The sequence below is a fragment of the Anolis carolinensis genome, chromosome 1 (genome assembly GCF_035594765.1).
Source record: "Anolis carolinensis isolate JA03-04 chromosome 1, rAnoCar3.1.pri, whole genome shotgun sequence".
In the NCBI taxonomy this organism is placed as follows: domain Eukaryota; kingdom Metazoa; phylum Chordata; class Lepidosauria; order Squamata; family Dactyloidae; genus Anolis; species Anolis carolinensis.
The window spans coordinates 309,434,912-309,460,134 of NC_085841.1; the positions used below are offsets into that span (position 1 = coordinate 309,434,912).

The window sequence follows — 25,223 nt, forward strand, 5'->3', positions numbered from 1 at the left end:
GCTTTAAATTGGATTATATGAGTCTGCACTGCCAGATAATATGGGATAAACAGAAAACCTAGCATCAGATCCTGGGATATAGGGCATGTCTGGAAGGGTCCTTAGAATTCTCAGCCAGAGAGCTCTGGTGCCTCAACAAAATGCTAATTTCAAGATTCTGTGTGATTCAGGTGGAATCATAGTGCTATAGTGCGGTAGTTCCAGGGCTAAAGGAAGGCCTTAGAAACAGACAGAAGACAAACAAGATGCATTAATGGTGCTGGATATTTTCTTCTAAACTTCTGGAAATGGAAATTGCACATGAAACCAGATCAGTAATCAATAAATATGTTTAGTCCTGAAAGAATTGCTGAGGTTTACTAGGCTACTACTGCCAGGCACAAATATTATTTACATTATACATAGAGTGATCCAGAATTTAATCTGTCATACCTGGGGAGAAAAAAGAATCAATCACAACAGTAAGAGCTACAATGAATTGGTTTTAAAAAATATTTTATTCTTACTTTTAATGTGTTTTAACAGGTTTTTGTTATTTTAGGATGACATTTTGGTTGTTTGGATAGTTATGTTGTATTATATTATTGAATGTGTCTATTTAGTTGTATTGTCTTTATAGTTTTCTTTCCAGAAATTGAATGTTTGCCTTATATGTTGGAAACTGCCCTGAATCCCTTCGGGGAGATAGGGCGGTATACAAATAAAATTTGTTATTATTTATTATTAAGATATAAAGTGTTTGCCTTTGGCCTTTCTTTCTAAAAAAAACGGTATCAGATGTAGTTTATATAAGTGTAGTGCATCAACTAAAAGGAGAAAATTCATAAAAGATATGAGTATGTGTTCTTCACAGTTCTAAAATCTTACTACCTTATGTTTCGCGTCTTGGCTGTGTTACAGGTATGAGGCATGAAGTATGATTTATTATTAAGAAACAGTTCCATCATTTCCTCTTTTTTTCTCCTTGATTCTCTGTATACATTTACTTTACCTCCCCTTTGCTGATGTCCATGCTTTCAGATAAACATTTAAGCATGTAAACTGAATGGCAGGATTTAAGTGCAGTATTGTATGTCACAAGTTGTGGTTTCATTGTAAATGATTACCGATATTAGCCATCACCATATATGCAGTGTGCTGAATATTTTGGTATATTTTGGCATGTATGCAGTTATACCTTGGTAATGAAATAGCTATGTTCCAGAAAGTTACAGAAAATTTGGTACCAGATGCAGAAATAATAAGGAAAGAATGGAGCTAGGTTCTTACATCATAAAAAAGAAAGAAAGAAGAGCCTTTCAATCTATTTCAGCAATTTACTTTTCAAAACTAACAATGTATGCATATGAAGTGAAACAACAAGGTCAGTTAGTATTTAACCAAGTAATCAAAGACATTTTGAACCTTGTAGAAGCGACTTGAAGGTTTCTTCCAAAGTGTCTTCCTTTCACTAGCCTCTACTTTTCTTAGAACTTCAATTTTGTTGTAAAATGTATAGATCTATGCTTTTTTCTTAACATGTTGTGTTGGCTGGTGAGGAAGTGTTACCTCTTTTCTCCTTTTCTCTGTGTTTTGTTGTTCACATATACTACGTAAGGAGCCACCTGCTTGTGCGCTTTTACCAGAGGCGTCCAAGCGACGCCTCTGGTAAAATTAAATTAATTTGAGACAAAGCAGGAAAACCTTATTTGTCCTGAATTACTCTGATACCTGGTAAGACTTGGGTCTTGGATAAAATCCAGGTCTTTCCAGGTATGGGCCCAGTGTGGATTGGGCTCGGGGACTGTGTCATGTGATCTCCGGGCCCAATCTACACAGTCCTCTCAGGTTTTTCAGCCTGTATGAGCCTGAGGGCACCAACCCCCTCCTCAACACCCCTCCTAAAGGCCTTAAAATAGAAAAAAACTTAACCAGCTGCCAAAAAGGTCCTGGTAGAGTCCTCCTGGTGCATAGAAATCATGTGCCAGGAGGGAGAGGGGCAGGAGGAAAGCGAAGTTTTATAAAACCTGTGGTCCCTCCATGTAACCTGCCTCAGCAGGGGCACACACCAGTGAGTCTAACCCTGGTCTCTATCTGGAGATACCATCAGAGGTGCTCCCTCACCCACAGCAACTATGGCTTCGTGGTCTTGGGTGGGAATTATTTTGCTTTGATCGCTGTTCTAACCCCATATTTTGAATTTGGAAAATATCCAACATTTGTATAATTATAGTATATTACTCTAATATACTTATTCTTAATCTGAGATTCAGTTTTTGCAAGGATTGTTATAGGCACCAGGTCTGAGTCAGTACTTGGTTAATGTTTGGATGGGAGACCAAAACCAGACCACTTGATCTCAGAAGCCATATATGGCTCTCAGGCAAGACGTTTCCCACCCCTGGTGTAAGGTATACAACTGGACACCAAAGAGTGTATTAAAATAGAGTTGGATAGTAAAAAGATTCTTCATTTTTCATAGATGTCTGGTTCTCTTGGTTTTCCACTCTTTTTCAAAGCATATGCTTTAATCTCAACTGAATCGATTGTATTGGCTCCTCTGCAGGTGCTGGAGAAAACAGGCACATTACAAACAACAAAGGGGGAGGTGTGAAATATTAAACAAGGAAAAAAGAGAACATCAATCAGTTTCTCCTGACTGTTTCTTGTCCTCAAAACCTAAGCTGTACTGATTGTATTGCTCATTTTAGTACTGTTCCTTGAATCCAAGTGGCCCAAGGCTTTTATTTACCAATGATAGAGCTCATCAGAATAAGCTTGTAAGGGTCAAGGAAACATGCTTTGTGCTATCTATCCAGAAAGTAAGTCCTATCCCCTCATCATCAGATAGCTATGGATAACTTTTGCACTAGTTCAGGGGAACTATGAATTGAAATGCCTTTTGGATAAATTATGTTTTGATTGATTTTATTCTTTATAACATTTTGCCATTATGAAATTAAAAGTGATTCCTGAATAAACAAGTTAACATAATACATTACGGCTGCATTGTTATCAATTATCAAAGTAAAACCTCGTTTTTGAAGGATGATGGAGGAGGGCTAGAGACTTTAAAAGCAGCATAAATCACATTTTGGGTCTAGCAAGCATTACTGAATCAAAGAATACTGTAAATTAATTAGGGCTCTTAGATCTCAAGGGCTGGTCCTTAGTATCTTGCCACTGTTCGGTGTGAAGGGAATGCATTTCAAATTAAGAATTGTGATTTGAGATATGTCTGTGTGAATATACAATTATATCTCAGTTAATGAAGTACCTGTGTTCCAGATGTACTTCTTAAATGAAAATACAGAGGGAGACATATGCATTTCTAAGCATGGAATTCCATTGATTGAGTGGCAATTCATAGTGAGCACTGTCTGTCCTCCACAGCATGTAGCTCTTAGTTATACAAACAGGGTTTCAGTAGCTAGTTGCAAAGCCTAGAATTCTTCCTATGGTCACAAGTGGTCCATCTAATAAAATATTTCTGAGCCCTTTAGAATTTTAAAGGCTAAAGCAACAGACCCAATATCAGATAGGCAGCCAGTACAGTTGATATAGCATTGGAATGATACATTCTCAGTGCTTAGCTCTCAACTGTCCATCTGTATTCTGCACTATCTTCAAAACAGACTTAAAAGGAGACACACCTAGATCTTGTAGTTTGAATGTAACCATTTTTTGTCATCAAGAGGATCTCGGCTGATTAATGATCCCACTATAAGAGATGCTGCATCTGTTCTGTCTCTCCCAGTTTATGTAATTCCATCTAGAACCAGTTGAAAGGGCCACCCATTTCAGATAATTGGCTTCTCTGCTCATAGAACTTCTTCCTTGTCTGGTTAAGGGAAGAGATATTAAATTACTCATTCTTGATGAGACAGCCTGTTGACAGTTTGTTAACTGCTATGAGATTTCTCACCTCTAGATGCAACGAGACAACAATAACTTTATGGCCAAAGTTTCTGCAAGATGTCTCTGCAAAAAAAAAAAAAAAAAAATCAATGTCTGAAGCAGGTGCAGGAAGCCTGACTGATTGAATAAAAAACATGCAAACAGCCCATTTCATGCTTCTGGTTTTTTTTTTTTAAGGTAATGCAATAAGCTAGCAGTGATTGTAGTTCAGTTGTGCAATTTATTAAAAAATTGTTCTCACAAATGTGAAAAGTGTGTCAAGATCTACAAAAGATATTTAATTATCTCAGCAGGCAAGGGTGGGGGACTCATTCAGAAGTTTCCTATCCTGCTAGGAGTAGAGCTGTGTGTCATCTGCATGCTAATGACACCTTGGCTCTAACCTCTGGAAGGCCTCTTGCAGTGGCTTCAAGGTGGCATCAGAAAACATTTGAAACAAGATAGAATGCTGTTAACAATCCAAAGGCCACCAGATGGAACAAAGGTTCTTGACTGAATTATTCTTTCAGAAAGGGATGGAGCCACCAGAATCTCTCAGTTCCAGCTTAGCCAGATAACTGAGAAAGATACCATGATAAATTCCTTTAGAAACTGTACGTATTATAAACAAGAATAATGCCTCTGTTAGTACACTAAAACTTTACACTGAAAAATGTAAGATACAGGAAAGATCTGTCTGCTCATAGAAATGATTTGCAATGTTAACATGGGCATCACATGTTAACAATCCTAGTCATCAGAGTTTATGCAAGTTTATTTGGCAACTGAGAATATGTCAATCACACTACTGGAAATATTTACATTGCAAGTAGCTTTTCACTGAGGCGTACTCTGATAGAGAGCGCAGGAAGTAGTTTATCCACCTGTCTTTGATCTCAGTGCAGAGCATACTGATGCAGCTGCACCTGCTTCATGTTTGAGCAGCTTCCCTGGCAACTAGAATATACGCATTTCCTATTCTGTCACTATGGAGGGACTAACCCTATTAAGTCTACAGCTGTCGCCAAGGCATTGTTTTTATGTTTGAGAGCTGAGTCAAAAGAAGTGTTTAAATTGGCAAATAGTAATGTTTAGGTTCTTCTTGGGCCTTAAACATCTACGATGAAGGGCCTACTGTCCTATAGCTTCAGGAATTTTTCTGAAGTTCTAAATTCTACAACAGTTAGATTGCTTGCTTGTGTGACTTACTTACTCTTGTGAGAATTCAAAGGCACAACCATGTTAATATAGATTAGTATGTAAAAGGATCTTGTAGTATTTTTGAGACTAAGGGCTCTTCCACACAACCATGTGACCCAGAATATCAAGGCAGAAAATCTCACAATATCTGCTTTGAACTGGGTTATCTGAGTTCACACTGCCATATATTCCAGTTCAATGTAAATAATGTGGGATTTTATGTTAGTGTGTGTTAATGTTTTGAAGTTGAAATGTTATATCAAGTTAAACTGTTTGGTGTTTTGCAATTGTATTTCCGGCAAAGCATTTCAGCAGTGCAGGAGTTAATCACTAGACTGCTTGATTGATTACCCACAGTACCTATGGGGCACAGTTTCCGTTTGAACTGTCTGGCCGGAACTTATGAACTGTGGAATGTGCTTTCTTCTCAGTTGAGCTGCGATTGCCGTGTTGAGAGGCAAAAGAAAAATGCCAGCTTCGAGTGATGGCTTTTGCTGCGTTTGTAAATATGATTTGTAAATACTGAATAAATGATTGAACTACAGACTGCAGATGTCTTTCAGTCTGACTTTGGAGGAATTGGTGAGGGCAGAAGTTCACCAATTCATCAGGGTGCTGATCTGGAGAAGATGATCGATGGTGTTTGAAGAAACCCACCCAACACGTACCCTGACCCCTGGTTCTGCATTCTGACATTTTATTCAGCTGTGTGGAAGCAGCCTAAGAGAAAGTAGTTGACAGCATACTGTTTCATGGTCTTAAATCTCCCTCATCTGATGAAATCAACCTGTCTCTGATTAAATAGACTTAAGTCTACAAAAGCTTATACTATTTACTCCTGTGATCATTGCTAATTTCTGATTTGAGGGATCACAAAGAATTACAGTGGATATCTAGAACAACAAGAATTGTGAAAAGCATATTTTTCATTTTACAGAAATAGGTCTTCAGTTCTAACATGCTTCTCTGTTTCAAATGTTCAAATACAGGAATAGGAGCAGAATGTCTTTTGAAATGTTATGCTCATTCTATGTAACAAATTAGGTTTATAGACATGAAAAAGAAAGCATCACATCCAGCACATATTACCTTTAAAAGCTGTGCATTTCTGGTATAGACTGTCTTAGGAATGTATGAGGAAAATAGTATTTGTGCATTGTGGGATATATGTGAACGAGAGAAAAAGAAAGAGAGAACACTTTGGAATTTATCAGGATTAAGCTGAAAGGAGAAGAGAAACATCAGAAATAAGACGTGGGAACTTAGCAGACTTGAAGTCTAAATCCACTGCAGAGAAGACACAAGATGCAAGTGAGAGAGGACTCAGAGGTATATAAAAACCAGAGGATCAGAAAGATGTGACTTAATGACACAGCTGTAGCAGAACTGGTTAGAAGAAGGCAAAAGTCTGAGGTAATATGTCAAAAGGGATTTAACGTAGCTAGGAGGCATTTTCCTGTATGTAAATCCCTGCTGCTGTTTCAGATGGATAAGACAGGTTGCTTTGATTCTCTGAATGGAGAAATTTCAGATCAACTGGGATTCACACCAGTGTTGCAATCTCAAGAGACAAAAACAATGTGCTGAGTTCACAGTATGCTTTGACATCTACTTAGGGAGTCAATGGTGGATTCAAATTATGGGGGAGGTGGGTGGGAAAGCTCTCCAAGGTTAAGAAAATGAGAAAAAGGAGTGTGTCTCTTGGTTTCCTGTGTTATAGTAGGAGTAAAGAATGATATGCAGTAACTTATGCATATGCCAAATGTAACCTTCCTAATCATGATATGATAGCATAGAGAGGCGTTTTAGCTTAAACTCACCACTGGTGCATACCACCCTCACTAGTCAATTAATTCAGTATTCCATGTAGCCAGTATCAACCATGGAAGCACATAGTAATTGATCATATGTCCCTTCAGTGTTGATTGACCTACCAAATATTTCAAAAGCTGTTCATAAATGTGGAACCAATATATGATTCTACACCTTTCTTTTGTGAAGATGTTTATATTGCCATTGCAAATGTAATAGCAGGCTTTTCTAAGTCTCATTGTTGGCTTCGTGCACCAGTATGAGTTATGTGAACATAGAAAGTAACTAGGTATTGTTTTATACTTAACAAATAGCACTATGATCCTGCTTTAAGGGCCATAGCTGCATCCCATGGATTCCTGGGATTTGAGATTTCTGGCTGAAGAACACCCCTCCATAAACGGGAAATCTCAGGATTTCATGGAATTGAACCATGGTAGTTAACAATGGAATCCTAAAGCTGTTGTTATTTAGTGTAAAACGACCCTGTCCATTCTACTCAAAATGGTTACTTTGATGACAATCTGTAGGAAATCTTTAAAGAGTTTACAAATATATTCCTTTATTGTTGTATGCCCTAAAGTCATTTTCAACTTATTGCAACCGTAAGGCTATCACACGATTTTCTTGGCAGGGTTTGTTCATAGGGGATTTGCCTTTGTCTCTCTCTGAGGTTGAGAGAATGTGATATGTTCAAAAACATCAAATGTCCATGGCTAAGTAGGGTTTCAAATGCTAGTCTCCCTAGTCCTAGTCCAACACTTAAACCAGTGGTTCTCAGTCTGTGGGTCCCCAGGTGTTTTGGCCTACAACATCCAGAAATCCCAGCCAGTTTACCAGGTATTAGAATTTCTAGGAGTTGATGGTCAAAACATCTGGGGACCCACAGGTTGAGAACCACTGACTTAAACCACTACATCATGCTGGCTCACACACCACGCTAGCTAGTATTACAGTACTACTAACCTACTACCTCTGTAGTCACATTCTTAAAACATTGTTTATTTTATAATTTGTTTGATGACTATTTAGTTTACAAGATACATGCTACTCATAAGGCAATTTATAAACAAAGAAATTCAAGCACATTAAACATCACAAACAAAATAAAGACAGGAAATTGTAAATAAAAACAGCAAGCACTTATCAGTTACAGGAACATCGCAGTAATCAAACTGCAAACTAAATGATGGCTAGTATTCTTTTAAAAACCAGCTGTGAGGAGACATTTCTAAATATAAGGGGCTACCAATGAGGATGCAGTTCTAATGAAGGTGACTACTGTTCTTGGAACCCACCTGTCTAATAAGGTTTATTAGCTGGCTCAAGATAGATGGATGGATAGATTGATAAATGGATGCATGGATACATAGATACCTGGGGAGGTCTTGGTAACAATGGAAAACCTGTCAGGTCTCTTTATATGGAGAGCTTTTGGCATATTCATATTCTCAAATAAATAATGCCTAAATGCCACTAATAAAGATGTTGAACAGATGTTGAATTCTGTCCTAGGCCTGGTGCTGTTAAACATCTTTCTTAATTACTTGGATGAAGGTTTAGAGGGCATGCTTATCAAGTTTGCAGATGACACACAATTAGGAGAGATAGCTCCAGAAGGCAGGATCAGAATTCAAAATGACCTCAACAGATTAGAGAGTTGGGCCCAAACTAACAAAATGAATTTTAACAATAAGAAATGTAGGATACTTCACTTAGGCAGAAAAAACGAAATGCAAAGATACAAAATGGGTGATGCTGGCTTGACAGCAGCCCATGTGAAAAAGACTTGGAGTGGACAACAAGTTGAACATGAGCCAACAGTGTGAAGCAGCAGCAGCAGCAAAAAAAAAAGACAATGGGATTTTGGGCTATATCAGACGGAGTATAGTGTCTAAATCAAGGGAATGCATGGTGCCCCCCATTCTGCTTTGGCTAGACTTCACCTGGAATGCTGTGTCCAATTCTGGATGCCACAATTTAAGAAAGATATGGACAAACTGGAAGGTATCCAGAGAAGGGCAACTTAAATGATCAAAGGTCTGGAGATCATGCACTATGAGGAGCATCTTAAAGAACTGAGTATGTTTATCCTGCAGAAGAGATGGTTGAGAGAAGATGCGATAGCCATGTATAAATATGGGGAAAGCTGTCATAAGGAAGAAGGAGCAGCCTTGTTTTCTGCTGTCATGGACACTAAGACTCGGAGCAATGGGTTCAAATTACAGGAAAGGAGATTCCACCTGAATATTAGGAAAAACTTCCTGACTGTAAGAGCTGTTCAGCAGTGGAACTCTCTGTCTCAGAGTGTGGTGGAAGCTCCTTCCTTGGATGCTTTCAAACAGAGGCTGGATGGCTATCTGTCATGAGGCATTGATTGTGCTTTTCCTCTGTGGCAGGGTGTTGGACTACATGGCCTATGTGGTCTCTTCCAACTCTATTATTCTGTGATTCTATGATTCTGTGCCATCAAGGTCACAGCATTTTATTTTAATGTCATATTATTCTCTTGGGTCTGGAAAAACTGTTGCATGTTTATAGGAATTGTCTTGAGTGAGTATTAACCTTCTTTTCCTAAGAATTTTAAAAACAAAAAGAGCATGAAAAAAGAGCTGATGACCTGGAAACAATCTCAAATTAAGATATGTCAGGTTGATAAGGGCTCCTGAGGCATTTCAAGCAGGGATAGCTGAGATTCTTTCCTAAATGGAAATGGAAGGACTTCTTCCATTTCTTTTTCTGTCTTAACTTTTCCCACTCTGCTGAGTTACCTGGTAACATTGTCAGGCTGCACTACTCCCTTTAAGTATTTATGGGTTTATGCATGTTTTCAAAATGAAAACTGACAATGAAAGAGATTGTTTTATTTTGGGTTCATGGCTGGACTTAAGATGTCTAAATTGAATCGAACATATACGGGGGAACCATTTTGGCCATGCAGCAAAATACAACAAAATCTGATTACACAGCCGAACAAAAAACATTTTTTTTGTGGTGTCTTGTTTTTTAGGTCTACTTCTGGGGTTATTTGGGGCACTGATTCAGAAACTTGCACTGGATAGAACACATCAGCTCTAGTTTCTAAGATATGTTTATCATGATTTTATGTGGTCGAGAAGATGGAAACTGGTACATGACATATATTCTATGTCTCAAGAACTAACGCTGATTGGGGGAAACTGGTGATATTTTTGGAATCAGAGTCAAATATACCCAGAAACAAGTCTAAAAGTTGAGTCACCAAAATGCGTGTTGGCCAGTGTTATTTGCTCTCTTAATAGTTGCTCTGGTCAGATGTTTTACTTCCATTGCTCATTAATTCAGATCTTCCTTTTATCTTAAAGTAGCATTTGAAAATTTCCTTGTGTTTTTTTATGGCCACAGCAGGAAAAGATAAGATGACCTGTTCTAAAATGGGTGCTATTTTCCTGTCTCAAGGAAATCATTTGTGTGTTTAGCGCATTGTACCGTGGCTGCCTTTGATGACACTTGAAAGCTCTAAGCAATTGCTTTTGTCTCTAGATTGTATTCTGCACTGTCAGCTGGCTTTTGGCATCACATCAATAAGTCTGAGCACTTCAGCAAATAAACCAATTTCTGATTAAGCCAGATTCAGGAAGAATATGGAGGAGGCCATGGATTCTTGCTGTGTCCAAATAATAATCCTCCCTTGAAGTGAGTGGTAGAAAGTTTGGGATGTAGAACTCTTGCATGGCATGGGTGCATGCAGGGCCGGCCCTAGGTAATTTTCAAGTGTAAGTGTAAACAGAATTTTGGCGCCCCCCCCCCCCCCAACCAATCTCTGAAAAATAAAAACATTGGATAAGCGAAAATGTTGGATAAAAAGGAGGGATTAAGGAAAAGCCTATTAAACATCAAATTAAATTATGATTTTACAAATTAAGCACCAAAACATCATGTTGTACAACAAATCAACAGAAAAGGCAGTTCAATACATGGTAATGTTATGTAGGAATTACTATATTTGCGAATTTAGCACCAAACATTGAATTGGAATATAGGGTAGTGTGGACTCAGATAACCCAGTTCAAAGCAGATATTGTGGGTTATTCTGCTTTGATATTCTGGATTATATGGCTGTGTGGAAGAGCCTTGAGGGTCCGTAGGAATCCATAGGAATTAAAAGGCCACCGAAAGGGAATCTGGCCCCCGGTATTAAAAAAAACCCCTCTAAAATCAGGATAGCAAATAAAGAACAACACTCTGAAAACAGGGGAACTCCAGACAGGAAACAATCAGGGCCAGCTAACACTTCCCAACCAAGGATGCCCCCAGGGAGGAAGCAGCCAGACTTGAATCTGCAAGGCCATTAAATGCTAATCAAGCTGGCCAATTGCAACATTCACACTAGCCTCAAACAGACAAGAGCTCTTTCTCCCACCCTGGACTTTCTACAGATATATAAACCCCACTTACTTAGCTCACAACCTTTGAGGATGCCTGCCAATGTGTGGGTTAAGGCGGGCCCCAGAGGCGGTAGGCCTGGCCCCAGAGGTGGTGGGCCTAGCCCCGGAGGCAGCGGGTCTGGCCCCGGAGGGGGCCACAGGCCGAAGACAACCACAGACCCCTAAGGTGGGCCCACGGCCAAAGGCCCGAAGGCGAGCGACCCTGGGAGGAAGAGGTGGCAGGGTGTGCACACACACATGTACACATGCACGTGCACGCGGGAGTGCCTCAACTGTGCCCCCTAGAGGATGGCCCCACAGGCAATTGTCTAAATTGCCTCGCGGTTGAACCGACCCTGGGTGCATGATAAAAGTGGACTCCTTTGCTTGCTGTCAGGAACCAGGAATGACAGTGCAGACATCCCACCTTATTTGTGGTTTGGACTTTTGTGGATTTGATAACTCACAGATTTAATTAAATATGTTTTCACTAGGAATCTCTAGTACCACTAGTGTGATGACATGTTCAATTTCCTACTGTTGGGAATCTGCGAGCTGTTAAACTCAAATGACCCTCTTTGTGAGGTAAATTCCCAGGAAAAACAGCAGAGTGTGTGGAAGTGTGCCTTCCAAAGCAGCAGGAAACTTACGCGGAGCGAGTTTAGAAAAGCCTTTGTCTTCTGGATGGCAAAGGATCACAAAGTCACCTTAAAAGTTTAAAAGCATTTATTGAGGTAAAAGAAATCCATTGATGGATAGAAAAGATTTGGAGCTAACTAGCTTATCTAAGCTGGTCTAAGACAGGTAGGCTGGTAAAAATAATAAAGAAATCTAGATAGCTACATTTTGGCTACGAGAGAAGACAAAATGCGTCCTCTCTGTGAAACAAAAGCAGGAAAAGCATGGCGACCACCGCATGGGCAGTCCCTTTCTTCTCTAGGGCCATAAAAATTCCAAACTGAATTGAAGAAGTTACATCAAGCCCTAGGAGAGATCACATTTCTAAATCAACAAAAGGATGGGGTGGATCTAAACAGGACAGGAAGAAGGAAATAACAGTAAAGCCTATCAAGCATGTATGGGACTATGGGAAGGTGTCCCTAACTCTGTTCTAGGCTTTCTATCTAACGATAGAGACTTAAGCAGTGCAGGGTGACATCTCTAACACCTACAGCCATGCTGGAGCACCTAGAGATTTCTAGAAATAACTCCTCTAGGTCCACCAAGGCAAATCTATGTTCATCTTCCAGCAGAAGTTGAAGTTGGGCTGGAAGACCTAGAAATTCCTAGAGAGATGCTCTCTGAGGTTAAAAAAAAAGCAATTTCTTTATGCGTGATTTTTCACTTTCACCTCCTAACACCACAAGTGTGGGGGACTGATTGTACCATTTATATGTAGTACTGAATTAATTTGATACTAATATTGAGTCTAAACCAATTCTTAGCATCACCCCATTGCATTAACTGCTGAATGCTAAGGCAATGGTTATATAAATTCCATTAATTCAAGTGGATCTTCTCTGGTTGGGACAAGCAACTGAATTTATATTACTTTTCTGTAGGGATGTAAACCCTTGTATTTTTTTAATCCTTGCACTCAAGAACAAGGGGTTTCCATAGTGTTCCATAGCAGTCATAGCATTCTAGCTACTGTTATAAATATATTTTTGCAGTTCTTTGGGAAATATTCACACTTTGCTAAGTCTTTTGAGGTGTTAAGCTATGCAGAACTATGCACGCCTTCCTGTGAGTAAAACTGCAATTTTATTCATAGAAAATATGTTTCTTATACAGGATAGCATCATTTCCATAGCATCATTTTCTGTGCCAAAGAGTTTCCTAGTGTATGAAATTAATTTTCTGCATAGGAATCCTGTTGTCTACACAGAAAAAGGCCTGTGTATTTCACAAAGTCCAAACAATGCACAGCTGCTCCATTTCTTTGGAAGGGTTTTTCATGAATATTGGGAAATCCATCATTTTGCCAGGAAATGAATAATAGTGAATATATTTTCAACTCCCTGCTTTTCTTTAGTTTGCTGCACAATCTTGGAAATATCAGCGTTCATGCTAACACGTTAATATTAAGTAAAATTTTCAAAATGTTATTACAAATTTTAGTGGAAATTGTAATATTTATTATGTTAGTCATTAGCAGTAACACACTAGTTTTAAAATTTAAAATAACTTTATCCAAAATGGCAAAAACCCAGTAAATCCTGCAACAAATCAACAAATTGAAATAGTATGAAATATAAATGAATATCTAACTTAATTAACTGATGTCTTTGTTGTGATTAAAATAATGGATTTTAGAATTATTGCTAATTTGAATTAATTATAAACATTAAACTAATACTTAAGGAACTCTAAGCTTTGTGAAGTGGCTAAATACTCTAAGGCCCCTTCCACACAGCTGTATAAAATCCACAATGAACTGGATTATATTTATTTATTTACAACATTTATATCCCGCCCTTCTCACCCGAGGGGACTCAGGGCGGCTTACAAAAATTGGCAAAATTTAGTGCCCAAAATACAATCATAAAAACAAAACAATAACAGATCTATTAATAACATTATTAAAACACATTATAAAACCTTAAAAACGTATATATAATTAATTCCATTCGTCCAAGATCCTCATTCTACATCCTTAAATCAGGATGGCAGTGTGGACTCAGATGTGGACTTATATGGCAGTGTGGACTCAGATAATCCAGTTCAAAGCAGATATTATGTATTATCTGCCTTGGTATTCTGGGTTATATGGCTGTGTGGAAGGGCCCTAAAGTACCAGTTCCCCTCAATTCTTGGAAGCTAAGTAGGGTCAGCTCTGGCTATTATTTATATGAGAAACTGCCAATGTATCCCAGGTGCTGTAAGCTGTATTTCAATAGAAGAAACTAGCAAAATCACTCTGAGGATTCCTTGCCTAAGAAAACCTTATGAAACTTATGTGGTCAACATCAACAGATGACTTGAAAGCACATACAAAGATAAGCTTTGTAAATTCTACATAGTTCGAACCTGTAGTTTTGTGACCATGTGGAGAAGCACCTTAGCCCTTCTACTTATAGTAGAGGCTACAGGTGATCAGCTGCTGGTTTGGTATTAGCGACATTTTGTTAACCTCTGGTATTTAATATATTTTTTCTTGAAGAACATTTCTATCTCTGAAATTAAATATTCTTAACTAATGCTGGGATTCAGTCCAAAGAATTGCTTTTTACTTCAGCTCAGCATTCAGGATATGTATCTCAAATTACTGCTGACAAAACAGACTCTAAATGCACATCAATAAGCATTTTGTGCCTGAGCTATCTTAAGATGAGCTCTTGGGTGGGGATGCATAATATTTAATTCAGAGGCATGTGCTCTTGACTTTTCCATATTCAGGTACAAATTATGAAGGATTTAAAAGATGGATGGAATAGTATGGAGTAGTTCACACACCCCAGGATGACTTGATTCAGACATGACACCAAAATGATGCTTTTCTGTGCCATGAGTGAAAATACACACACACATACCTTCAGTACAAGCCCTGCAATGCTGGATATAGGTATTATATCCCTGCTTAAGTGCCTTTAGTGAAGAAGAACTCATTACCTTCTGAGACAGATTTGTCTCACTTCATCAGATTCATGTTAGCATCACTACTGTTGTCTTTTATGTGTGGCTTTTGTATAGTTTATTTATATGTGGTATGCTATCATGTGTGAATTGGGAAATGACGATTTGTGAATGTCATAATTTGCCCTGTTTTGATATACAGTACGTTCCAGTATTCATGGGGGATATATTCTCAGATTTCCATGTGAATATTAAAAACCACAGATGATAGAGAACCCTATTGAAAATAAGGTCTTGTAGCGCTAGAATACCATAGAGTTATGTGATTTCAACTCTGCTAAATTGTGGGTTCAGGCGATGGGGTGCCTAGAATATATGAAGATATGTGTCCAGGAGAGGGGCGAGATCAGAAAGGAATGATTAAGAGTTAATGGGTCTTGATGTCCCAGTGCCAGTCTTGAACAATGGGTGCCGACCGGACAGACAAAAACATGTTTGGAGTGTTGGCATATACAGTAGAAATATCACAGAAGAGAATCTGGCAAAGCACTATAGATGAGGAAACTTTCCAGGATAAACTCAGACAATATTATGACAACCTTTGTGACTCTTCTAAGGCCCCTTCTACACTGCCATATAATCCAGATTATCAAAGCAGATAATCCACTTTATCTGCTTTGAACTGGATTATATGAATCTACACTGCCATATAATCCAGTTGAAAGCAATTAATCTGGATTTTATGTGTCAGTGTAGAAAGGGCCCTACTCACATGGAGTAAATGTCAATTACCTTATAATGATTTGAACTGGATTGGTCCATCTAGTTCAGATTTTTTTTTGCACTGTTTTGCAGCTTCTCACTTTTATTTCATGGTGGGCTCTATGTTTTTCACTATGAAGAATTATAGTTCTATAGAACTGTATTTTTCATACTTTTTGTAAAGTCAACTTTCTACTAGTTTATGGAGAAAATGAGTCTGTGGTGAATAGCCACACTTAAAATATATTTGCATCACACAGCCTCTACTTGACTTTAGATCCCACATTGAAAGTATATGGCTTTATCAATGTTTTTGAACCACAGTTCCCATCTCTGCAGGCAATAAGCAAGCTAGGCTGATGCTGATGGGAGATGTAGTCTAACAATGTCCATAGAACCAAAGATTCCCAACCCTGATTTAAATTATCTGCATGCCTTTGAATGACAGTAGTGGAATGTTAGACTTGAGCCTGTGAAAACAGTCTAATGCACTTTGGTAAACTACTCTATTTCTTGGCATTAGCTTCCAAGTGTAAAATGTGGATAATGAAATGGCAAAGAGGTGTGCTGATCTAATCAGATAATTGATCACAGTAACTGTAAGAAACATAAAGCCTTTCAAGGACATACAGGCAATGGACTGTTTGGTTTTCTCCTTTCCTCAGCCACCATGTTTATACAGCATTTTCTCTAATTTCTTATGAAACAGTACATGGGCTGCTTTTAGAAAGAAATGCATATGAATTCTGACTGCACTTATTTTGATTTTTAAAAAGCAAACAAGACAATGCATTTTTATATTACCCTTTTAAAAAAAGTTCCATTAGTTTTGTCAGAAGTTTTTTATTTTTCATTATGAATGACAGGCTGTTCTAATCTATCTCATAGAGTTGTTGGAAGGATGAAATGGGAGAATCTTTTCAATACCATTCTCAGAGTTTTTTGGGGAAAAGGAGCAATATCGGATATGCTGGTGGTAATTCAAGGTGGAACCCCACAACACAGTTTGATACCAATTTAACTACCATGGCTCCACCCTATGAAATCCTAGGATGTATAGTTTGGTTTAGTATTCAGAACCCACTAATACATCTCCTAAATAAAAGGATTTGAGGTTTTTTTTTGCAGAATTCTGTGAATATCGTGGAATTACAAATCCAAGGTTCCATGGGATGAAGCTATAATAGTTAAAGAGGTATCAAAGTGCTGTAATTATGCAGTGTGAATAAATTCCAAGGCTTCATCTTTACTGCTATATAATGAATGCAGATTAACTGCATTGAACTGGATTATATGGCAGTGTAGACTCATATAATCCAGGTTAATGCAGTTCAATCTGCTTTACGTGAATCTACACTGACCATTATAATGCTGTTCAAACTGGATTGTATGGCAGTGTAGATGGCATCTAAGTGGTTTTAAATGGGAGTGAGGTAGAACTGTCTGCATAAGAGTTTAGGTGTCCAACTCTCATAATTCCTTCTCATTGACTACACTGGATGGGGCTAATAGAATGTATAGTCCAAAAACATCTGGAGGGCAATTTATTTATTTCGTTTTAAAAGAATAGGGCAGTCTTTTTACATTTAATATTTTACCTGCTGTAATACTTCTTTTTAAAAAAAATTGAGAAGCTCCCATTTTCTCTTCTACATTAGGGTCAGGTCAAGGGTAATGTGGTAGCAGATATGGAATTAAAGCACTTTTTTGCTAGCATGTATTGTTGAAATAAAAGCTTCTTTTTGCTGGAAAAATTAATTATTGAGTATTGCAACGCTTTATAAGATATTTATATATCCTCCTGAGCCCTGTCTCTTTCTGTATCAGAGTGCTATCTGGAGAGCAGTTCAAGCGAGAGAACTCCTCAGCTTCACTTCCTGATTATTTCTCTGCTGAACGGTATGAAGACAACACACCCTATAAAACAAAGAGAGAGCTGAGCTAGAGAATGTATCAATATTAAATTACTGTGGTTTTATTCTTTGGAGTATGATGACCTGAATTTGCACATGTAATACTCTCCCTTTCTTGCTGTGATGTTTAATAAGGCTTTCATGTATTAAATCTTAAAAATATAGATTGTTATAGGACTAAATTACATGTTGCAGTCAGAGTGCAGAAAGTTTTTTTTTATTTTTAAAGAAAATTATGGGTCACCATTTCTCAGTATAAAGTTCCATTGCTTGCTACCAGTTTTTAAAAGTACCCTGTTAATTACTGATTGCATTGGGTTGCTGTGAGTTTTCTGGGCTGTATGGCCATGTTCCAGAAGCAGAACATGGTCATACAGCCTGGAAAACTCAAAGCAACCCAGTGATTCCGTCCATGGAAGCCTTTAACAACACACTGATTGCATTGTTTGTCATTCGGTCATCGCTTTTTAGTTACTTCTTTTGAAAAAAAAAAATATTTTCTAAAACAATAAGAAAAGCACACAGAGCAGTGAAAACAATGACCCAGACACTGCTTTTGAGAAAATAAGATGTAAATATTATTTGCTACATGAAAGAGTTAAAACATTACCGCTTAGTACCCTTGCACTTCCTGAGCCCCAGTGGCGAAGTGCGTTAAAGCACTGAGCTGGAGACCGAAAGGTCCCAGGTTCAATCCCCGGGAGCGGCGTGAGCGGCCGCTGTTAGCTCCAGCTCTTGCCAACCTAGCCGTTCGAAAACATGCCAATGTGAGTAGATCAATAGGTACCACTCTGGCAGGAAGGTAACGGCGCTCCATGCAGTCATGCCGGCCACATGACCTTGGAGATGTCTACGGACAACGCCGGCTCTTCGGCTTAGAAATGGAGATGAGCACCAACCCCCAGAGTCAGACATGACTGGACTTAACGTCAGGGGAAAACCTTTACCTTTACCTTTACCTTACCCTTGCACTATTTATTCCAATAATGTTGTAAATTATTGTGTCAACCCTCAGTATCCATAGATTCCACCCTTGATTTTTCCATTTCACATAAAGAACACCACTTTACTCCATCATTGTATATAATGGTACTTGACTGCCCATAGATTTTGGTATCAGCAGGAGTCCTAGAACCAAACCCCAATAGATACCAAGGGCAATATAGGTGATTGTTTTGGAGTATGAATGTGGAAACTTTATACTTCTTTCCCCAAGCAGATCATAGAAGGAGAAGACAACAAACCTATGTTATCTCCCACAGTATGCTTGCTTGTGTACCTTTACTAGCACGTGGCCAGTACTCATCTGCATTCATAGTAGCATGTATACATTTTCTGTTGCACCTTGGGTTGAAAGCCTGTACTGGATAGACTAAAAATAAATACAGACATTTTTATTTAAAATTAGCTGTATTATTGTGGGTCCAGCTAGAACATGATTAGATCCCAGAGAATGGCTGTTTATATACTTGTATCAATATTAAATCCCACAATGCTGTATTCTTCCTTGCAGCAGATACTAGCTTGCCAAAAGCCACTAGTGAACCTTGCTTGCCCACTGCAGAGGAAGGGTTTGAACCCAATCTTTCAGTATGGCTCATGCTTTGTGCTTACTAGACTGTGCCAGCTGTCAACAGACTCCTGTATATGGGACATAAGCAGTTTACAAATTGGTTGGCGGCAGTTTACATTAGTAGTGTTTATTTTATTAGCTGAGAAACTGCTGTCTTGGGCTATTGGAGCCGTGCCCTTTTCCCTTCTAGCAAGCATTTCATTATTTTTACAAGCAACAATATAACAACCATCTGGCTTATGCAACTATTTAGAAAATGACCTATGGTGCCCTTCTTTATCTCTCCCCCCTCCCCCTTCAAGCAGTTAAGCTCTAGCGGAGATGTATTAACTTACGTAACTTTTATCTTAGAACTCTGTGCTTAATCTCTTACATGAGAAGGGCTTGGGTTCAGACCCTCTTGAAAAGACATGCCCTCTGGTGTGTGTGTCTTTACTCAGCTTGCTATGTATCTAGTGATAATAACTTCATTTCTTACTCACCTCTTCTTGTGGCTCAAGGTGGGTTACAACATCACTAAAAACACATAATTATCTAAAATGTTCTATGGAATACACGTTAAAGCTTATTTCTACAAAATGTATATTAAAATACACAGAACAAAGATTGAGCATAAGACACAAGTTTAAAATTCATGATTAAAACTGGCTGGCTAGGCCTGGGAGAAGACATAGGCTTCAAATGCGTTTTAAATTCCAACAGCTCATATAGCTGTCAGAGCTCTTCCAGCAGGTCATTCCAGAGTCTTGGGGCGGCCGATGAAAAGGTCCTCTAAGTAGCCGTACCTGGACCCAAACCATGTAAGGCTTTAAAGGTCAAACCTAACAGTTCGTGTATTTTCTTTTTGCCTGGGCATGGGCGATCAACCTCGCCGGGTGATGATGAACAAATAACCACGAATACAACATAACTTTTTTGGTTGAAAAACTGGCCACAACATTTTATTGGTTCAGAAGAAAGGGGTTGGCTGCCCGACATGGGTCCTGGATCAACGACCGAACAGCCCAATGCTGCCCGATCGTAACAAGCCACGGCGCAACCGATACCAGACCCGGTAGTCGGTATCCCCAGCGCCACCTGGTGGTAACAGCGACATTATTTCCCCCTCCCCCTTTTGCCAATGAAAAAGGGGGGGATTGATAATACGTGATCCGGAACCCATGTCCCATGCCGACAAACAGTTGTGACAATAATAACAAAACATGAATACATGCAGCGTGGGCGGGATGGCAAGCTGCAGAACAGAATGGCTGATGTTCGGCCTCCCGGGGGCGGCGCCGATGGGAGGCACGCCCTCTGGGAGGGGGTGGTCTGGCCTGCCATTGGCCAGCAAGGACTGGCGGCGGGAAACCTTCCCGCCGCCCAGCAGAGGCTTCTGGGAAGAAGAAGCCCCTGCTCCGCTGCCATTATGGGGGTGGGAACGCCCCCCCCCCCTGCAACATGCACGGCCCGGTAAGTCGGGCCATGCTTTTTTGCCTGGGCATGGGCGATCAACCTCGCCGGGTGATGATGAACAAATAACCACGAATACAACATAACTTTTTTGGTTGAAAAACTGGCCACAACATTTTATTGGTTACAGAAGAAAGGGGTTGGCTGCCCAACATGGGTCCTGGATCAACGATCGAACAGCCCAATGCTGCCTGATCGTAACAAGCCACGGCGCAACCGATACCAGACCCGGTAGTCGGTATCCCCAGCGCCACCTGGTGGTAACAGCGATATTATTTCCCCCTCCCCCTTTTGCCAATGAAAAAGGGGGGGGGATTGATAATACGTGATCCGGGACCCATGTCCCACGCCACAAAAAGGAGGGTGGGGACCCCCCACTCTCCTTGCCGCCAACCCTATCCTCTGTAGCCAACAAACATAACAACATGCCTGACCCACCATGGTCAAAATAAAGGATCCCGTGGCGAGACGCTGCCATGCAGCAACAGAAAATAAAGCCCAGTCCCGCCGCGCCGCTAGGTGCGCGGGTCCTCCCCTGTCCAGCACTGCTCCTTCTTGCGGCCGCCACGCCGCTCAGCTCCTCTTGGCCGGTTGTTGCTGGTTGCCGCGATTCCTCTTCCCCCGGCCGATCTGCTCGATTCCTGTCGACGGACCTGGAGAAAAGGAGGAGAGGGGCCGGCAGACCTAGGAGCCTCCAGGAGAAGGCTAGGTCTAATGTAAGTCGAATAAGCCGCTGACTTCCACCTCCCCATGGCTTTGATGATGTCCAGTGGCATACCGCCCACTGCTGCTGTTGTTGCTGCACCTATTCTGAATGAGTGCCCACCGTATTCCGCCGCGGGAAGGCCCATACTCTGTAAGGCGCTACAGAATATGGCCATAAACTGGTATCTGGATAAGGGGGCGCCATTGCGATGGATGAAAAGTGTCCCCGGTGATGTCCTCCGAACCTGTAAAAATTCGGTGAGTGCCCTGACCGGGCATAATCGCCCCGGTTCTAGCCCTTGTATGTTGATGGATGCCCCTTTCCCCCATTGATCAGTCTTGGATTGCCTGATGCGAATAACTAGTGAGTTGTGACTGACTGACACATCCCTGAGCTGAAGCGCCCTTCCTGAACTATCGGACTTTGAGTCTGCCACCACCTCCCCTAGCCGCAGTGCCCCAAAGAAGGCTGTGGCATAAGCTGCTGTAAAGAGTTTCACCTCGTAACGTGAAGAGCAGATTCTCCTCAGCGATGCGATGAGCCTGCTGAGGATGTTGTAAGAGATAGGGCGTCTGCCGTCTTTCTGCTTCGTTGAACGCTTGCTCCATCCTTTCAGGAGTTTCCTTGTTCTGTAGTCGTTGCATGGGTCGCCCCATCCTGCAGCCTTGCTATGGAAGGCGATACCTGCCAGCTGCTTCCGCATGGCGTGTGCCGATACATTGGACCTTCTCTGATGCATAATGAAGTGCAGGACTTCCTCCTCGTTGGTTGGCCATCTGCTGCCGTACCCCGCCTCCAGCCTGAATTTAACGAATTTGGCTACCGCTGCACGGTAGGCCTTTCTAGTCACAGGGGCAATGGTTAGCATCAGCTCCGACCAGGCCTCTCCTCTCCAAGGGTCCACAGCTCCTGAGGGAAGGCGGTGGGCTGGAGGTCTGCTTCTGGTGCTAGCGATCGAAACCTGTCGTCCTGGAAACGGGACAATGCATCCGCTACTTCATTGAGAACACCTGGAATATATTGGGCTAAGAAAGTGATGTTAGCTTCCAAGCACGTTAGTACAAACAGCCTTACAAGTCTCATGACTCTGGGGGATTTTGAAGTTTGCTTATTAATGACTCTGACCACTGCCTGATTATCACACCAAAAACGTACCCTCTTGTCCCTGAAGTGATCGGTCCAGGTCCGCACCGCTACTACTATGGGAAAGAACTCAAGGAAAGTGAGGTCCCGCAGTATGTTGCCCTTTGCCCAGCTGCCAGGTCACCTGGCCGCGCACCAGTGGCCCTGCAAGAATACTCTGAAGCCACTGCTCCCCGCAGCGTCGGAGTGTACTTGGAGTTCTTTCCCTGGCTCCCATTTGTCCTGCCATATAGCAACACCATTGAACTTGTCCAAAAATTCTAGCCATACCTTGAGGTCCTCCCGCATACCACGCGTGACTCTAACTCGGTGGTGTGGGGCACTGATCCCAGCAGTTGCCCGTGCTAAGCGGGCGCAGAAAGGCCTCCCTGGTGACACTACCTTGCAAGCAAAGTTGAGGTGCCCTAAGATGGTTTGTAATTCCTTGAGCGTAATCTTCCTTCTGGCGATGGCCTCATGCACTAAGCCCCTTAGCTTGGACAGCTTGTCTACGGGCAGGAGGGATACGCCCCGTATGGAGTCTAATTGTATGCCTAGGTAGGTGATGCTGGTTGCCGGGCCCTCTGTCTTCTCTTTCGCTAACGGTATGCCGAAAACCATGGCCATGGCCTTAAATGACCTAAGAAGGTGTGCACATTCCTCGCTGTCTCTCTGGCCACAAAAAAGAAAATCATCGAGGTAGTGAGTGATAAACTTGGAACGGGCGAATGTCCGCGCTACCCATTCCAAAAAGGAACTGAAGGTTTCAAAGGCCGCACAGCTGACCGCGCATCCCATGGGCATGGCTTTGTTGAAGTACCACTGGTCATTGAATTTGAATCCCAACAAATTGAAATCCGCCGGGTTGACGGGAAGTAGCCTGAACGCTGACTGGATGTCGCACTTGGCCATAAGGGCGTGTGGACCTTTTTCGCGCACCAGGTTAACCGCTTGGTCGAAAGAGGCATATTTGACCGAACATAGTTCAGGAGGGATGGCGTCGTTGACGGATGACCCTTTTGGATAAGATAGATGATGGATGAGGCGGTATTCGCCCGGTGCCTTCTTGGGCACCACCCCCAGTGGAGAGACTCTGAAGTTCTCGAGAGGTGGCGCCTGAAAAGGTCCTGCGACTCTACCTGCCTCCAATTCCCTGGCAATTTTGCTACTGAGTACCTCGGGCATTTGGGCAGCCGATTTTAAGTTGCCCGAGGTGAAAGCAGTTCTGGGACCCTCGGCTGGTATACGAAAACCGAGGGAGAAACCCTCCTGCAAAAATTTTGCTGTGTCTTTTAGGGGGTACGCCTTCAGCCATGGCTGCATGGCTGTGAGGCGCACAGGGGTGTAGGCTAGAGTCCCAATAGTGTTGTTGATGTTCTGAATGTTACTTGGTGCGCCCGGAGCTGTTCCTGCTGGATGTGCCTCCTTCTCTTTTGAAACCGGGCTGGGCTCCAGCCCGGCCTGCCCGAAAGGGCTGCCCGTTGCTACCGTTTTTTCCACATGTCATTTTGGTGTGGTTTCCGGCACAGTATTCGCAAACATGGTCGAAGCGGCAACGAGCCCGTTGTCATTTTCCTAAATTAAACTCCCAGCACACCGCCCGCCTGCTGTCCTTTCTGCCCCAGCCCCGATCAGACCGGCCCACATCTGATTTGTTTTTTATGCTGGGGCCAACCTCCGTGAGCCATATATCATGATTCTTTAGGTCCCATCTAACCCTGGCGCTCTGGGATGCTCTTTTTCTGAAGGCCTCGTCGTAGGCAATGGCAGCCGCTTCTCCAGCCATCCTCCTGGCCTTGACCACATTTTTCTGGTGATTTGCCAGGTGCCAAGCTCGATCAGGGAAGGATGTGGCTACAACACCTAAGTACTCTGAAAAACCGGCCATCCAATTAACAAAGGTTTGCTCCACCGGCCTATCCTTCTCCCCTTTTCTGCGTCTGCCTTTAGATGGGTGTTCCCTACCTTCCTCCCCTTCGGGTTTTATGAGTGAAAAAATGTCCACGTAATAGCCTTTTAGGATCTTACTGATGATGCAGGGCGACAAGTGCGTGCCCGACGGGTCCTCATTGTCCTGAAAGGGGCCGGGTAGCACCGGAGCAGGGGGCTTACGCTTGCCCCAGGCGCCACAGGGGGCTCCCAATGCCGCCGCTGTCTCTGTTCTATCCCTAATTGCCCATTCGGGGAGTCCCGGCGCAAGGGCCGCTGTTCTCCAATAGTTATCTCTGTCAACTAGGTCCACTTGGGCATACTCACTCTCCGCAGAGTCGCTGTCCGACGAGACCTGGCAACAACGTCTTGAGGATCTGCGGGATTTCTTGCGAGCGCTGCCACCGCTCTGCTCCGCTTGTTCGGTAGTTGCTATCGAGTCGTCCCCGCTGTATGCCGGGCTGATCGAGGGCGTTCTGGAAACGTCTTTGTCTCTCCTGCGTCTCCTACCCCTCAGGCTTTCACTTGTAGGAGATGCGGATGTCCTCTCCGCCCTTTGGTAAACTCTTGACTCGAGTTTACCCATCCTATCTACCAAGCGGGCGAGGTTCTGAGATATCCCTTCAAGAACCACCGCCTCCTGCTTCCCAGCGCACTTCGGCGCAGCCTTGCGCGCCGGGGTTTTCTCGGGAGCCTTCCTACCGATGTCACGCTCATTCGATGGTTTGTTCCTGGTAGGCCTCGCCGGTCTAGCCTGTGATTCCTTTTCCCCAGCCGCCGTCGCTCTGGTGTTCTTCCTAGGCGCCATCGCCCTGTATGGGAATATGAAAACAAACAACTTCCCCATGAGGTTAGGCTGCGTGCTTTGTAATGGCTGGGCCCCCAAAATAAGTGCC

General features: G+C 41.9%; 1 protein-coding gene and 1 long non-coding RNA gene across 3 annotated transcripts in view; one reads left to right on the top strand and one right to left on the bottom strand.

Moving 5' to 3' along the window:
• Nucleotides 1–25,223, top strand: part of rgs6 (regulator of G protein signaling 6) — a 315,892-nt gene that overhangs the window by 24,989 nt on the left and 265,680 nt on the right. The gene's annotated exons all lie outside the window — the stretch shown is intronic.
• Nucleotides 1,303–5,015, bottom strand: LOC134295461 (uncharacterized). The gene is made up of 4 exons (XR_010002028.1): nucleotides 4,699–5,015; nucleotides 3,905–3,960; nucleotides 3,633–3,820; nucleotides 1,303–2,548 (listed from the first exon to the last, which is right to left on the bottom strand). It is a non-coding gene; the product is annotated as an uncharacterized LOC134295461 (long non-coding RNA).